Raw genomic sequence first — 16,938 nt, 5'->3', positions numbered from 1 at the left:
CTTCATGACTTGTTTATATGTGATTAAAGACCTAATTAGTGGTGAAAATTTTGGAAAAATGGGGAATTTGGGCATGAGATTAAGAGACCTTAAAATGGGTATTTGAGGGATCAATTGAACTCTGATTTCAGTGTTCTTATTATGTATAGACTCGTGAGAGTATGCGGATTTTGAAAATATAAATTTCACCCAATTCCGAGACGTGGGCCTGAGGGGTGTTTTGGTCATTTTACCTAATTTCGCGTATTGGCTTAGAATTTCTTGGTGGAATCAGTTACTTGAAGTGTTATCTACATTAATCAATTGAATTGAATAGATTTGGGCGATTCGAAGTTGAGTACTCTTGGCAAGAGCATGGTTTCCGGTTGATTTTGAGCTGGTTGGAGGTACGTGGCTTGCCTAACCTTGTGTGGGGTACATTCCCCTTAGGATTTGGTATTTTGGTAATTGAAATGACTTGTACATAAGGTGATGAGTGCGTACTTGTGCGAATTGTTGAAAATCCTGTTTTCACTTAAGTAGCTTTAATTGTGTTTTTCCTTTCTTGCTTACTCTACTTGAAATTTAAATCTGCTGTTAGCTTAGAAAAGCATGTTTAATTTACTTAATTGCTTTATTGCTTAAACTGCCGTAATTGTACTATGTGAATCATGTTAGGTTAGAATTACCTGTTTTTACTTAGTAAGAAATTTAGCTTAATTGAGTATTCCTTGTGTTGTTGTTGTGTGTTGTACTTTGGGACTACGAGACGACATCCCAGGAGGTCCCCTGCACGTATTTATGATTTGAGTTGAGATGCGAGATACCGAGAGATCCCTAGCATGTATATTGAGGATACCAAGAGATCCCTAACATATATTTAGGATACCAAGAGATCCTCGGCATGTATTGAGGGTACTAAGAGATCCTCGGTTATTATCTTTGAGAAGAGTGGTATTCCTGGTGATTGTTTCTGTTTTTGTTTCAGTTATAGTTTTCCCAATTATATTGTTTTGATTCTTATAATTATCTTCCAACTGTACTGCTTTATCTTATACTATCGCACCTTATATTTCATCTAATCTCAGTAGGGCCATGACCTTCCTCGTCACTACCCGACTGAGGTTAGGCTTGGCACTTACTGAGTACTACTATGGTGTACTCACGCCCTTTCTATGCATGTTTTTCATGTACAGATCCAGGTACCTCCACTCAGACTCATTACGCTTGAGACAGGACGCTTATAGAGACTCCGAGGTATATCTGCCGTGTCTGCAGACCGAAGAGTCCCTTTCTACTCTCCCTTTTTAGTATTAGCCCTTCTGTATTTTCCTTTTTCCTTTGGATAGATATTCTGGAGTTAGATATATATAGACATTTAAAGGCTTGTGACATGAGATTCCGAGTTTTTGGGAAATGTATTTAGATTTCGAGAGTTGATATTGTGTACGCCGAGCGACACTTTTAAATACTGTTTTGCTTCACTATTTTGTTTTTATTATTTCTTCCGCAAATTGGTTTATTTTTTGCATTGTTAGGCTTACCTAGTCGTAGAGACTAGGTGCCGTCATGATGGTTCATGGAGGGAGAACTGAGGTTGTGACAAGTTGGTATTAGAGCTCTAGGTTCATAGGAGTCATGAACCACAAGCCAGTTTATTAGTGTCTCGCTGATCGATACGGAGACGTCTGTACTTATCTACGATAGGCTATGTAACTGTTAGGAAAATTCCACTATATTTGATTTCCTTGTTGTGAGAGATTTGATGTTAGAATACTAACCTTCTATCTTCTATTCTCTCACAAATGGTAAGGACACATACTACCCGAGATGATCAGGCACCGACGCCCCCTACTGCAGCTGTCGGAAGCCGGGGCTGGGGTAGAGGTCGAGGACGCGCACGTGGTATGGCCAGAGCACCTACGCAAGTTGCTATTGAGGTACCGCCAGCAGTTCCAGCCAGATTCCAGGCACCTGATACGCCTACTGCTACTACTACTCCAGCACTTCAGGAGACTCTGACACAGTTCATGAGCATGTACACCACTTTGGCTCAGGTAGGGTTGCTTTCCCTTGCTGCAGCTACATCTCAGGCCAGGGGAAGATCATAGACTCCCGCCGCCCGCACTCCAACGAGTGCATGTTGAGCAGGTCCCTGAGATTATTCCTGTAAAACCTGCAGTCCGAGATCATCTCGAGGATAGGGCAGCGGTTTCCGAGGATGAGCAGCTGTGGATCGAGAGGTTCAAGAAGTATGATCCTCCTGTATTCAGTGGGTTAGCCTCAGATGATGCCCTGGGATTTCTGGAGGAGTGTCATCGTATCCTCCGCACTATGGTTATATCAGGATCGAGTGGGGTGTCTTTCACTGCCTTCCAGCTTCAAGGAGCCGCCTATGAGTGGTGGCGCACCTATGAGTTAGACAGTCCAGATAAGGCAGCTTCAGTGACTTGGACTCGATTTTTAGATATGTTCCTGAGGGAGCTTGTTTCTCAGAGCCTTAGGGACTCATGACATGTAGAGTTTGAGCATTTGCACCAGGGTGCTTTGACTGTCTCGGAGTATGCTGTCCGTTACACCAGTTTGGCTAGACATGCCCCAGCCTTGGTTTCTACTATTCATGAGAGGGTTCGCCGGTTTATTGAGGAGCTTATTCCCAACATTAGGTCTAGCATGGTTCATGAGTTGGAGATGGATATTTCTTATCAGCAGGTGGTGAGCATTGCTAGGAGGATTGAGGGTATGAATGCTAGTGAGAGAGAGGAGAGGGAGGCCAAGAGGTCTCGAGAGTCGGGCCATTATTCTGGTACCCGTGCCCCAACTGCAGGTCGTCATGGTAGGGGTTATATAAATTTCCCTGTTTATTCAGCTCTTCCAGCAGCCAGTGGTATTCTAGCCCTTCCTAGGCCTCAGGAGCCTTATTATGCACCTCCGATATCTAGCGCACCTCCTGCGCGGTATGCTTTCAGAGGTCAGTCCAACAGACCTAGCCCGATCCAGCCACAACCGCCACGTCCTCCCAGAGCTTGTTTTTAGTGTGGTGACACACTCCATGTGGTGAGGGATTGACCTAGACTTGGGAGGAGTGCGCCTCCACAGATTTCTCAGCCACAGCATGCCCCGTAGAGTTCTCAGGCTATGGTTACAACTCCAGATACTACCCCACCTGCTCAGGCAGCTAGAGGTAAAGGTCGGGGAGGTAGAGGTCGCCCTAGAGGGGGAGGCCAAGCCCGATACTATGCCCTTCCTGCCCGTATCGAGGCTGTTGTCTCTAATTTTGTCATCACAAGTATTATACTGGTTTGTCACAGAGGTTCATCGGTTCTATTCGATCCAGGATCCACTTACTCTTATGTGTTTTCTTATTTTGCTCCATATTTGGGTGTACCTCGGGATTTTCTGAGTTTCCCCTGTTTATGTTTCTACTCCTATGGGAGATTCTCTTGTTGTGGACCGCATTTATCAGTCGTGTTTGGTTGCTCTTAGTGGTTTTGAGACTAGAGCTGATTTATTGTTACTCAGTATGGTAGATTTTGATATTATCTTGGGCATGGACTGGTTGTCGTCCCATTATGCTATTCTTGATTGTCACGCCAAAATTGTGACGCTGGCTATGCCAGGTGTACCGCGTGTTGAGTGGAGGGGTACTTTAGCTCACACTCCCAGTAGAGTTATTTCTTTCCTCAAGGCCCAATGAATGGTTGATAAGGGGTGCGACACGTATTTAGCTTATGTAAGAGATGTCAATATTGATACCCTTTCACGCCCCAAAATCCGAAGAGCGCGACCGACGCTCAACTGAGTAAACCCGACTGAGCAAGCCTGTTAGGTTTCATTCTATCCAAGCCAACTCATGATTAAATAGGAGGTGGACTCCATTGTTCAAAATTAGTAAGTATTTCATTAACAACTTCCCATTTCGTTTCCATTAGAAACTTAAGTCATAATTATCAAAGTATTACAAGTTTTATAAATCTTTGCCAAACATCAATATTTCTATTTTAAATCCAATACCCGACACTACCCACAACCTGTCTACGGAGCCTCTAAACATAACTGAAGAGTAATGTAATATAGAAATGCCGGTAACAAGGCTCCGGCTATACCTCAAATACAAAGTACATGATAAACAGATGAATCAGGACCCCGAAATGAAGTGGGGCTCACCAAGTTAGCTGAAAGGATGATGCGACTCTAGCTGCGACCAACACTACCTGCTATAGAAATACCTACATCCATTTAAAGACGTAGCGCCCACGGCAAAAGGGACGTTAGTTCTATTGAATAGCACTAGTATGTATAACTAAACACCATCTAGTTAGAAAGAACTATCATACCAGAACAAGAAATCATAAACACCTTGTCATTAGAAAGAACTAACAAACAAGAATAAGGAAATCATAAAGGTCAATTAAGAGCTTTAACAATCACCACATCATCAAACAAACGAACCATGTAATCTTTCACATAATTTCCATGACATTAGTTCAGCCACTTGATATTGTTCATCATCATTCATAATACCACCGTTTTCTTGAGCGGAGTCCGATCACGACCTGATCAGCTAGGTCGCCTCATTTGAGACATGTACCTCAATCACAATCTCATTCTCAATTTTCGGAGTTCAATATCAGCACAATACCACCATATGTGCGGCATGGTGTCCGATCACGACCCGATCGGCTAGGCCGTCTTACCAAGACATTGTTCCTTTCTTATTAATCATCTCATTTCAATCTTTATTTTACATATATCATTTCATAGGCACCTGGGGCCACAATTATCACCTCATACTTGGCACTAGGCCATATTTCATAACTCAATCTCTTCTCTCCCACATTTCACATTATTTCCACATGTTTCACATTAATATCAATTTCAACAACAAGCCATTCAATTCAAGATACCAAGTACACATAAGAGGAATCATGAATCATGGACATATGCAATATTTCAGAATTCATACACCTCAAGTTTATTAACATTGGAACTTTAAACACAACGGATTCTTCCAAAAAGGAGGGGACACATCATATCGCAATAAAACACACATCAAAGGCATAAGCAAACAATTACACCAATTGTTCTTGAATTACTCTTTTCCAATCATGACAATATACAATTTCAACATCGAAGTATGTAACAACCCGGGTCACATTAGATGTACTTATAAGGCGAAACATTATCTCGGACAACCACTTATGGCATAAATTGTGTACAAAGCCTTTAGAACACTTTATTATTAGAGTCATTTATGGAAAGCAAAGTCAAGGCTCATTTCATAATCTTTTTCATATTTTCTCATGTCATAGGCATCACCAGGTACAATTATAATTCAAGTTCTCGATACATTGGCCACACTCTATTTTCCAAATTCGTTTGATTACTTCAAACATCTTCATACATAGAGGATTTCACATAGTATTGGCATAACATTTTCAATTTAAACTAGACTTTAAACCTAGGCATTTTAGCACATAGTTCACATTCTTCACATATCCTCATTTACCAAGAATAACACATTAAACATATGAATAAGTACCTACCACATACATTTTCACAACATTAATTCGCTAAACATAACCAAAAGCAAGTACTGCATCAATCACGTTTCGGACATACAATATTTATGCGGGCACAATGAAATATCAATTTCTAAAAGATGGGGTTTTAGCCATACAAACCTCGTTTAAGCTTTCCTTAAATTACTCCAACGTTCCGGAAATTCTAGCAATCCCAATCTACTTGAGACATAACAAAATTGAACATAAATTAGGAAGGTATTCATGGTTTCAGCTCATTTGAGCATTTTATCAAACACTAGTTGAGCATTTTGATTTTGAATCTCTTATACAAGACTCCCTTCATTCCCCAACCTAATATTTACTTATTTATATTTATCAATCTTCCCACAAACCTAATTTGTACATGCATGTATACATAATACTATTACCCCAAGAATCATACCTCAATAACCCATCTTACAATCTCTACCACACCAATACAACCTAGGTTAGACACCTATAGCTTCCAATCACCATCCCATGAGTTACCACACTTAATTCATACTCATATTTCCATAATAACTCCATATATGTAAGTCTAAGGGTAAAAGATTACCTCTTGTAGAGCAAATCTTGAAAGACAACTTTTGGGTGTTCTTGAGATTTCTGAAGAAATCCAATCAAAATCATATTGTAACTAGTGATTGAGAAGTGAAATCACCATGAAAACACACTTAAAAACTCACCTTAGGTGTGCAATTGGATGCCTTGGTCGAGTTGGGGGTGTAGAGGAAGCCCTAAGCCTGAGAAATGTCTCAAATTCTCTTATTTCCGGTCCTTAGGTGTATTTAAAAGTCTTACACTAGCGTGATCTCGCACCTGGTCGCGCTAAAGTAGTGCGACGAAGACAGAAAGCTTCGCAATATGCGCGTCCACTAGCGCAATCGCGCACCTGGGTGCGCTAGTGACGCAAGCTCGGTAAAATGGTCATAACTTTCTGTATATACCTCCAAATGACGAACGGTTTATTTCTTTGGAAACAAGACTCAAAGGGATTTAATATGATAGGTTGTAAATCACACAAATCCTTATATAACTGGAGATATGATTGTTCAAAGTGAGATCATGTGCGCACTCATTTACAACTTTCGTCTATTATGATATTTTCCAACTTGGCTTAGACTTAAGCCTCTCCTTAGACCTCAATTCACTTCTAATACGACTTATACACTTATTAACATATCCAATTGATATCCATCATATCATGAATCCTCATTTGCGCACAAAATAAAATAATTAGCCTACCTTGGCATGACGAAATCTTAAGTTACTTGAAAATAAATAAATCCCGGGGCCTTACATACCCCTTCAGTTGATTCAGTCCCAGTAGTACGGGATTTTCCTGATGTGTTTCCAGTTGATCTTCCGAGCATGCCGCCTGATAGAGATATTGATTTTGGTATTGATCTGTTGTCGGGCACTCAACCCATTTCTATTCCTCCGTATCGTATGGCCCATCCTGAGTTAAAGGATTAGTTACAGGAATTGCTTGATAAGGGTTTTATTAGGCCCAGTGTATCACCTTGGGGTGCTCCTATCTTGTTTGTGACGCAAAAGGATGGATCTATGCATATGTGTATTGATTATCACTAGTTGAACAAAGTTACAGTGAATAACCATTATCCTTTGCCTCATATTGATGATCTGTTTGACTAACTTCAGAGCGAACGAGTGTTTTTTAAGAATGACTTGCACCCAGTTTACCATCAGTTGAAGATTTGGGAGCTAGATATCCCGAAGACTACTTTCAGGACTCGGTATGGCCATTACGCATTCCCTGTTATGTCATTTGGGCTGACCAATGCCCCAATAACCTTTATGCATTTGATGCATAGTGTGTTCCAGCCATATATTGACTCGTTCGTCATTGTCTTTATTGATGATATTCTGGTGTATTCCCGGAGTCGGGAAGATCATGAGCAATACCTAAGGACAATGCTTCAGACCTCGAGAGAAAAAGAAGTTATATGCTAAGTTCTCGAAATATGAGTTTTGGTTGGATTCTGTGGCACTCCTAGGCCACGTGGTGTCGAGTGAGAGTATTCAAGTGGATCCAAAGAAAATAGAGGCAGTGCAGAGTTGGACCAAACCATCCTCAGCTACAGAGATCCCAGTTTTCTTGGTTTGGTAGGTTATTACTGTTGTTTTGTGGAGGGTTTTTCATCGATTGTAGTCCCTATGACCAGACTGACCCAGAAGGGTGCTCCGTTCTAGTGGACGGAAGAGTGTGAGGCGAGCTTTCAGAAGCTTAAGACAGCTTTGACTACAACCCCAATTTTGATATTGCCTATAGGTTCGGGGTCTTACACTGTCTATTGTGATGTCTTAAGAATTGGCCTTGGAGCAGTTTGATGCAGGACGGTAGGGTGATTGCCTACGCGTCCCGACAGTTGAAGGTTCACGAGAAGAATTATCTGGTCCACGACCTTGAGTTAGCTGCCATTGTTCATGCCCTGAAGATCTGGCATCATTATTTTTACAGGGTTCCTTGTGAGATTTATACCGATCAACAGAGCTTGCAACACCTGTTCAAGCAAAAGGATCTAAACTTGCGCAAGGGGAGGTGGTTAGAGTTGCTGAAGGACTGTGATATCACTATTTTGTATCACCCGGGCAAGGTCAATGTTGTGGCCGATGCCTTGAGTTACTGGGCAGAGATTTTGGGGAGTTTGGCCTATTTACCAGCATCAGAGAGTCCTATATCAATGGATGTTTAGGCCTTAGCCAGTCAGTTGGTGAGATTGGATCTTTTGGAGCCCAGTCGGGTTCTAGCTTGTGTGGTTTCTCGGTTTTCCTTATTTGATCGTATCAGGGTGCGTCAGTATGATGACCCTCATTTGCTTGTCCTCAAGGACAATGTTCAGCATGGTGATGCCAGAGATGTGACCATTGGTTATGACAGGGTATTGAGGATGCAGGGTCGGATTTGTGTACCCAATGCTGATGGGCCCATAGTTCGCGGTATTCCACTCATCCGGGTGCTGCAAAGATGTATCATGATTTGAGGCAACACTATTGGTGGAGGTTGATGAAGAAATATATAGTTGGATTTGTGGCTCGGTGACTCTACTGTTAGCAGGTGAAGTATGAGCACCAGAGATCGGGAGGGTTGCTTCAGCAGATAGAGATTCCGGAGTGGAAGTGGGAGCTGGTCACCATGGACTTTGTAGTTGGGCTCCCACGGACTTTGAGAAAGTTCGATGCTATTTGGGTGATTGTGGATCGGCTGACCAAGTCCGTGCACTTCATTCCTATGTGTACTACTTATTCTTCGGAGCGGTTGGCAGAGATTTATATCTGGGAGATTGTTCATCTGCATGGTATTCCAGTTTCCATCATTTAAGATAAAGGTACTCAGTTCACATCACAATTCTAGAGGGCCGTCTGAGTGCACTATTCAAATTATTTAGGATATGCTCCGTGTGTGTGTGATTGAGTTTGGAGGGTGTTGGGATTAGTTCTTGCCATTGGCAGAGTTTGTCTACTACAACAACTATCAGTCCAGCATTCAGATGGCACTATACGAGGCTTTATATGGTAGGCGGTGTAGATCCCCGGTGGGTTGGTTTGAGTCGAGTGAGGCTAGATTATTGGCCACAGACTTGGTTTAGGATGCATTAGACAAGGTTAAGGTGATTCAGGATAGACTCCATACAGCCCAGTCCAAACAGAAGAGCTATGCGGACCGGAAGGTTCGTGATGTTTCCTATATGGTTGTAGAGCGGGTTCTGCTTCGGGTTTCGCCTATGAAGGGCGTTATGAGATTTGGAAAGAAGGGGAAGTTGAGTCTGAGGTTTATTGGACCTTTTGAAATATTGAGGCATCTTGGGGAGGTTGCTTATGAGCTTACCTTACCTCCCAGCTTTGCAGGAGTTCATCTGGTATTTCATGTTTCTATGCTCCGGAGATATCACGATGATTCGTCACATGTATTGGATTTTAGTTCAGTCCATATGGACAAGGATCTGTCTTATGTTGAGGAGCCAGTGACAATATTGGACAGGCAGGTTAGGAAGCTGAGATCAAAGGACATTGCATCAGTGAATGTTCAGTGGCGGGGTCAGCCGGTCGAGGAGGTGACCTGGGAGACCGAGCAGGATATGCGTAGATGTTACCCTCATCTTTTCACTACTTCAGGTATGTCTCTATGATTGTTCGAGGATGAACGAATTTTTAAGTGTGGGAGGATGTAACGACACGGTGGGTCATTTTATGAATTTATGCCATGATCCCCTATTAACTGCTTTCCCCGTGTTTGTTTCTGCTGTTGGGAGTTGCCAGGGGAAATTTTTGGGAGTTTCGAAGAGTTTTGGGACATTTAGTCCCTAAATGAGAGCTTAAGTTTTAGAAATTTAACCGTAGTCAGAACAGTGTGAAGATGGCCTTAGAATGGAATTCTGATGGTACTATTAGCTCCATTGGTGATTTCGGGTTTAGGAGCAAGTTCGGATGGTGTTTTGGAAGTCCGTAGCTAATGTAGGCTTGGAATGCCGAAAGTTGAGTTTTTGAAGTTTCCGGTTCAATAGTGAGATTTTTATCTGAGGGCTGGAATGGAATTCTGAATGTTGGAGTAGCTCCGTAGTGTTGAATGTGACCTGTATGCAAAATTTCAGGTTATTCAGACGAGGCTTGATAGAATTTTTGATCGAATGCGTATTTTGAGAGTTTTTGAAGTTCTTAGGCTTCAATCCGATGCTAAATTGGTGGTTTGATGTTGTTTTGAGCGTTTTGATGATTGGAACAAGTTTGAATTATGTTTTAGGATTGTTGGAATGTTTGGTTGAGGTCCCGGGGGCCTCAGGTGTGTTTTGGATGCTCAATGGGTCATTTTTAGAACTTCGAAATTTGCAGAAAAATGTTACAACAGTCAGTTCTGGTTTCCTTCTTCGCGTTCAAGAGTGGGGTCTCGTGTTCGTGAAGAGGAGCTGGGGCTGGTGAGGAATTTATGCTTCGCGTTCACGAAGCTGGTAGTTCTATACCTACGCGTTTGCGATGGTGTTTCCGCGTTCGCGTAGGAGGAGGAAGTTTTGCATCGTGTTCACGACATGGGCATCGCGTTCGCGATAAAACAATCTGGGCTCAAGTGAATTTATGCTTCGCGAATGCGAGGGGCCTTCCGCGTTCGCGAAGAAGGAATATCTGGGCAGTATTTAAATAGCCCATCTACGACCCTTCTTCATTTTTCCACAATTTTTGAACGAGATTGAAGCTTTTGAGAGTGATTTTTGAGGAAAGCAAAGATGAATCACTTTGAGGTAACACTTTTGACTTCATAACTCGTTTATATGTGATTAAAGACCTAATTAGTGGTGAACAATTTGGGGAAAATAGGTAATTAGGGATTGAGATTAAGAGACCTTAAAATTGATATTTGAGGGGTCAATTGAACTCTTATTTCAGTGTTCTTGTTATGTATAGACTCGTGATAGTATGAGGATTCTGAAAATGTAAATTTCACTCAATTTCGAGAAGTGGGCCTGAGGAGCACTTTGGTCATTTTACCTAATTTCACGTATTAGCTTAGAAATTCTTTGTGGAATCAGTTGTTTGAAGTGTTATTTACATTATGCAATTGAATTGAAGAGATTTGGGCCATTCAGTGTCGAGTACTCGTGGCAAGAGCGTGATTTTGGGTTGATTTTGAGCTAGTCGAGGTAAGTGGCTTGCTAACCATGTGTAGGGGACATTCCCATTAGGATTTGGTATTGTGATAATTGATATGCCTTGTACGTGAGATGACGAGTGCGAACCTATGCTAATTGTTGAAAATCCTGTTTTCACTTAAGTAGCTTTAATTGTGTTTTTTTTTCTTGCTTACTCTACTTGAAATTTAAATCTATTGTTAGCTTAGAAAAGCATGTTTAATATACTTAATTGCTTTATTGTTTAAACTGGCATAATTGTATTTTGTGAAGCTTGTTAGGTTAGAATTACCTGTTTTTGCTTGGTACGAAATTTAGCATATTTGAGTATTCCTTGTGTTGTTGTTGTGTGTTGTACTTTGCGACTACGGGATGGCATCTCGGGAGGTCCCCTACACGTATTTCTGATTTGAGTTGAGGTGCAGGATAACGAGAGATCCCTAGCACGTATATTGAGGATACCAAGAGATCCCTAGCTTATATTTAGGATACCAAGAGATCCTCGAGATTCTAAGAGATCCCTTGCATGTATTGAGGGTACTAATAGATCCTCGGGATACTGAGAGATACCCGGTTATTATCTTTGAGAAGAGCGGTATTCCTGGTGATTGTTTCTGTTTCTGTTTCAGTTATTGTTATCCCTATTATCCTGTATTGATTCTTATTTTTATCTTCCAACTGTACTGTTTTATCTTATACTGTCGCACCTTGTATTTTATTTAACCTCAATAGGGCCATGACCTTCCTCATCACTACCTGACCGAGGTTATGCTTGGCACTTACTGAGTACCGCTATGGTGTACTCACACCCTTTTTGTGCATGTTTTACATGTGCAGATCCAGGTACCTCCACTCAAACTCATCACGCTTGAGACGAGGGCGCTTATAGAGATTCCGAGGTACATTTGTCCTGTCCGCAGACCGAAGAGTCCCTTTCTACTCCCCCTTTTTAGTATTAGCCCTTCTGTATTTTCCTTTTTCCTTTGGATAGATATTCTAGAGTTAGATATTTATAGACATTCAAAGGCTTGTGATCATGATATTTCGAATTTTGGGAAATGCATTTAGATTTCGAGAGTTGATGTTATCTGTGCCGAGCAACATTTTTAAACACTATTTTGTTTCACTATTTTGTTTTTATTATTTCTTTCGCAAATTAGTTTATTTTCTGCATTGTTAGGCTTACCTAGTCGTAGAGACTAGGTGCCGTTACGATAGTTCACGGAGGGCAAACCGGGGTCGTGACAATACCTACGATAGTCAACCCGCATATTACCATTCACCTCCTCCCTCCTGCCAAAACTACCCAAAGGCACGTCCAAATTTCAACTGCAGAACTCCTAGACAACACACCCCAATTGCTGAACCCATAGCCCAACTGTATGAGAGACTGAAGGCCGCTGGTTATGTCACCCCTATTCCTACTATTGTTGTTGAGAAACCTTCCTAGTGGATCAATCTTAACAAAATATGTGCCTATCATTTAGGCATTAAGAGTCATACTATTGAGGAGTGTTGCATGTTAAAAGACAAGATTAAGAAACTGATCAAAACGAAGGTCATACAAGTAAAGGAAGCCGCACCAAATGTCTGCAATAACACTCTCCTAGATCATAGGGGTGAGGGGGTGAACGTGATAGAAACAAATGAGGAATAGGATCAGGAAGGGTCCATCAGATTAATTTGAGAGGGAGACACTCATAAAACATCTTCGGTCACCCTCACGCTAGTTGTGGTACAAACCTAGGCACCATTTGAGGTTGAGGTAGTTGCACCCTTCATTGTGATGGTTAGCTCCCACACCATCTTACAAGTCTAATGCCATCCCATGGGATTATGTTGTGGAAGAAAGACGAAAGGGAAAAGCCAATATGGAAGAAACATGTGCCGCACAAGGTATGACTAGAACTGGCAGAGTTTACACACTTAAGAATCTGGGAGGAACAAGCAAAGAGGCTAAACCTAAGCTTCCTATTGGTTAGATAGGCACTAACGATCTTTGGAGGAAGATACAAGCAATAGAATACTCTGTTGTTGACCACTAGAACAAGAATCCCGCTCAGATATCCCTTTTATCACTGTTGCAAAATTTAGACGCATACAAGAATTCCTTGATGAAAGTGTTAAGTGATGTTTATGTACTCGCCAGAATCACTACTGGAGAGATGGATAATGTTATGTCCCAAACATGGGACTGGACATAACATGACACCCGGCGCCTGACTACTATGACGGAGCGAACCAACTAACTGGTTGAATCAATATATGTTATCATAACATACTGAAAGGGTAAGATTAACTAACACATGTAGATACACTGAAAGTCTGAATGATATAAATTAATGTGCGGAAACATTAACACAAGTCTGAAGTATATTTGTAGCCAACATTGCTTAACATGTAAAGCCAGTGACTCTGTCTAATTGTTACTCTAGTCTATGAAGCCTCTAATGAAGTATTGAAAACACTGACTCTCTGAAAATAACTGAAGACTGCAAGGTATGTATAATGCCCCGAAAGAACTAGGGGTCACCAAATAGCTGGTACGAGAACCCTAGCATTCTGATTCGTGAAGCTGTAAATCTTTATCTATATTGTGAGATGCAGGCCTAAGTTAAAAGGGATGTTAGTATATTTGAATTGCACTGGTATGTAAAGTAACTGAAAGAAAGAACTATAAATGTTGAAACTAATACTGAGTTGATAAGTGAGAACTGATAATTGATAACTGAAATGATAAATGTTGAAACTGAAATTGAAATGTTAACTGATAGCTGTTAACTAATATTTGATAACTGAAAGGATAGATGATAACTGAACCGAACAAAGGAAGTAAGGATATGAATACTCCATCTTCTGAATGATGAACAACCTGTTTATCTGAATAAACTACAGCCTAGGGCTCAATATATAGGTGCAAAAGCTACAGTCTCAGGCCCAAGTATACGTATCCATATCTGCGACATCATGCACAAAAATGCATAAAGCATCAACAACAACCTCAAGCCCAAACATGCATAAAGCATTGAAACTACGACCTCAGGCCCAAATATTGATGTTCAACATTCAGGGATTTAAATTCAGGAACTACGAATCATACTGCAATATGTAATGCTGAAATACCGAATCATATTGAGTTACATGATACTGGACTACTAAATAGGACTAGACTGAGACATGTATTCTTTAATTGATTAAGAAAACTAAAACTTAAATTGTTTAGGACGTGCTGAGAAATCAAGACTGAGACTCATGTGCATCAAACCCAAGTCTATATTGATTACGCACTAAGCACACAACATTCATAATGAAATTCATGAATGAGTTTTGAATCTAGAGAATAGAAGTTCTGAAACTATTCAAGGAACTAAGTTTAACAATATTTCTGAGGCAATTAGTAACGTTGTAAAAAATGTAGTGTAGGGAGAATAATTAACATTCCCAAACATAGAGAGTTAGCCTCACATACCTTAACTTCCTACACTTGAATGTAATACAACAATTTCCAAGCCTTTAAACTTTAATCTATAGCAATACAAGTCAAAGGGATTCCATATTAGTAATAATACTCATGTTTTGATCACTTAAACATTTCGTCAAACACTTTATGAGCGTAAAGCCTTATAACCCTTATCAATGGTGCTTCTACATCTAACAACCCATTCTCTTACTCCTAGATAAATTCTAAAATATCAATTTGCTATAATCAATACGATTTTCATCACCCATAAGATAAACAACATTCTTAATAAATAATCAATAACCCAAACATATAATCATTCATACTTTTCTATCAAACCCATCAACTCATATCTCATGAACTTAGACTCTATAACCATTAATTCAATGCTATAATCAATTAGAGGGTGAAGCCATTACCTTTTGACGTTCAATCCTCCTGAATTCGAGTTCTAGGGTTTCTTTTCTCACAATTGATGTCCCAATCATATATCTAATTATTTGAAGGGTTTAGACATATTAATAAGGTTTTGGAGGATTGAAATTAACTTAAAATCTATATTAGAACTTACCTTGGATGGTGGAGGGACCGTTGAGGAGTTAGGTTCTTGAGATGTTCCCTTTCTTAAGCATGTTTTGTGTTTTTGTGTCTGGGGGACAAAGTAGGGCTTTAAAATTAACTCCTCGGGTGCAATCCTGTGCACCTGAAGGCCAACCTCACACCTAGATATGCAGCAGGGCAATAGAACTGGCACAAGTGCGCAGCCGCACATGGGACCATCTAGGCGCGCACCTAGACGTGCATACTGCACATTGTCTGATAAAATACACATAAAGTTTTGCTAATAAATCCGTTTGGCATCCACAATATATCATTGGAAAGCTATTTCAAAAGGCAACAACTTTAATATTTTATGTTATCTAGAAGACAGACATTCCATAAACATAGTTGATTTATTCAATATTATGTACGTCACTCTTCGTATTGTTTCCAAAACAACTATTTTTACCCATACTCATCCCGTTAGGACTTCATATGTCTACGATGTCACATTAATACTCATTTAACACATCCACACATGGTCTGAATTTACTGAGTGTTACATTATCTCCCCATTGGGATCATTCGTCCTTGAATAATTGTTCTGACTGTAACTACGACTAACTCTGGATTTTAAACAGGTCTGGTGGAAACATGTACTTTCATGAACACTTGCATACTAAACTGAATGAATACATAATTGCCGAACTGCTGAGATACTGAACTGAATGACAACTGGATTGATTGAATACTGAGCTGACTGAATACTGAAGGACATGGAGATTATAATATAAGGTCTGAATGAAAAGGTTAGTTACCTTCAACATTTCTCCAAAACAATATATACGTGAATACTAGTCTGCCATGGATACGTGAATACTGAACAACATGATATATGATTTTGAACTGGCATAAATAATTGAGTATTGAACTGCATCAATATTTGAGTACTAATCTGGCATGAATATCTGATTACTGCAGTGACTTAAGTATATGAGTATTTAACTGACATGAGTATCTGAGTACTAAACTAACATGAGTATCTATGTAATGGAAACTTGAATGTTATAACATGATATGTGATACTGGCTATATAACCGCAGATTCTTGTGGCAACTCTAACTCATAAGCTAATTGTCCGACCTTTCATCGGATCCTATACGGTCCGATGTATCAGGCCCAAAGCTTATAATACTTTTCATAGGCGAAACTTTCAAACACCCAATCAAATCATGATTTCAAAATGAACGAGATAATCATGTTATAAAGTCCATATTTACCATCTCCACTAACAAATATGTGTATTTTGTGGTAATACACTAGGCTTTCTGCTGCTCGACTTTCACTTGCTGATAATTCGGACGTTTGGCCACGAAGTCAGGGACGTTCTTTTTCATCTAGTTCAACCAATACATCTCCTTGAGCATGATACCTATTTGGGGAACCTGGATGGATAGAATACCTGGAATTATGGGCTTCTAACATGATCTTCCCTCTTTAAGTCAACCTATGTCTAGAACATGCAATCTATCTTGGTACCTCAAAGTACTTTCATCTCCACATGTTGAAAAGCCTTGTCTTATGTGGTGAATCCCCTCTTTCAGATGCATCAAGTAGGGATCATCAAACTGTTTCTCCTTCACTTCGGTTACTAAGGAGGAACCATTCTTGTTCTAGACAACAAATCTACCATCTTCGGAATATGAAAGTCTAACTCCTAGCTAAGCTAGGCGATGAACTTCTTTCACCATAG

This window comes from Nicotiana tabacum, chromosome 20 (genome assembly GCF_000715075.1).
Source record: "Nicotiana tabacum cultivar K326 chromosome 20, ASM71507v2, whole genome shotgun sequence".
NCBI lineage: Eukaryota > Viridiplantae > Streptophyta > Magnoliopsida > Solanales > Solanaceae > Nicotiana > Nicotiana tabacum.
The sequence above is the reverse complement of the archived record's forward strand: the minus strand, read 5'-3'. Positions refer to the sequence as shown.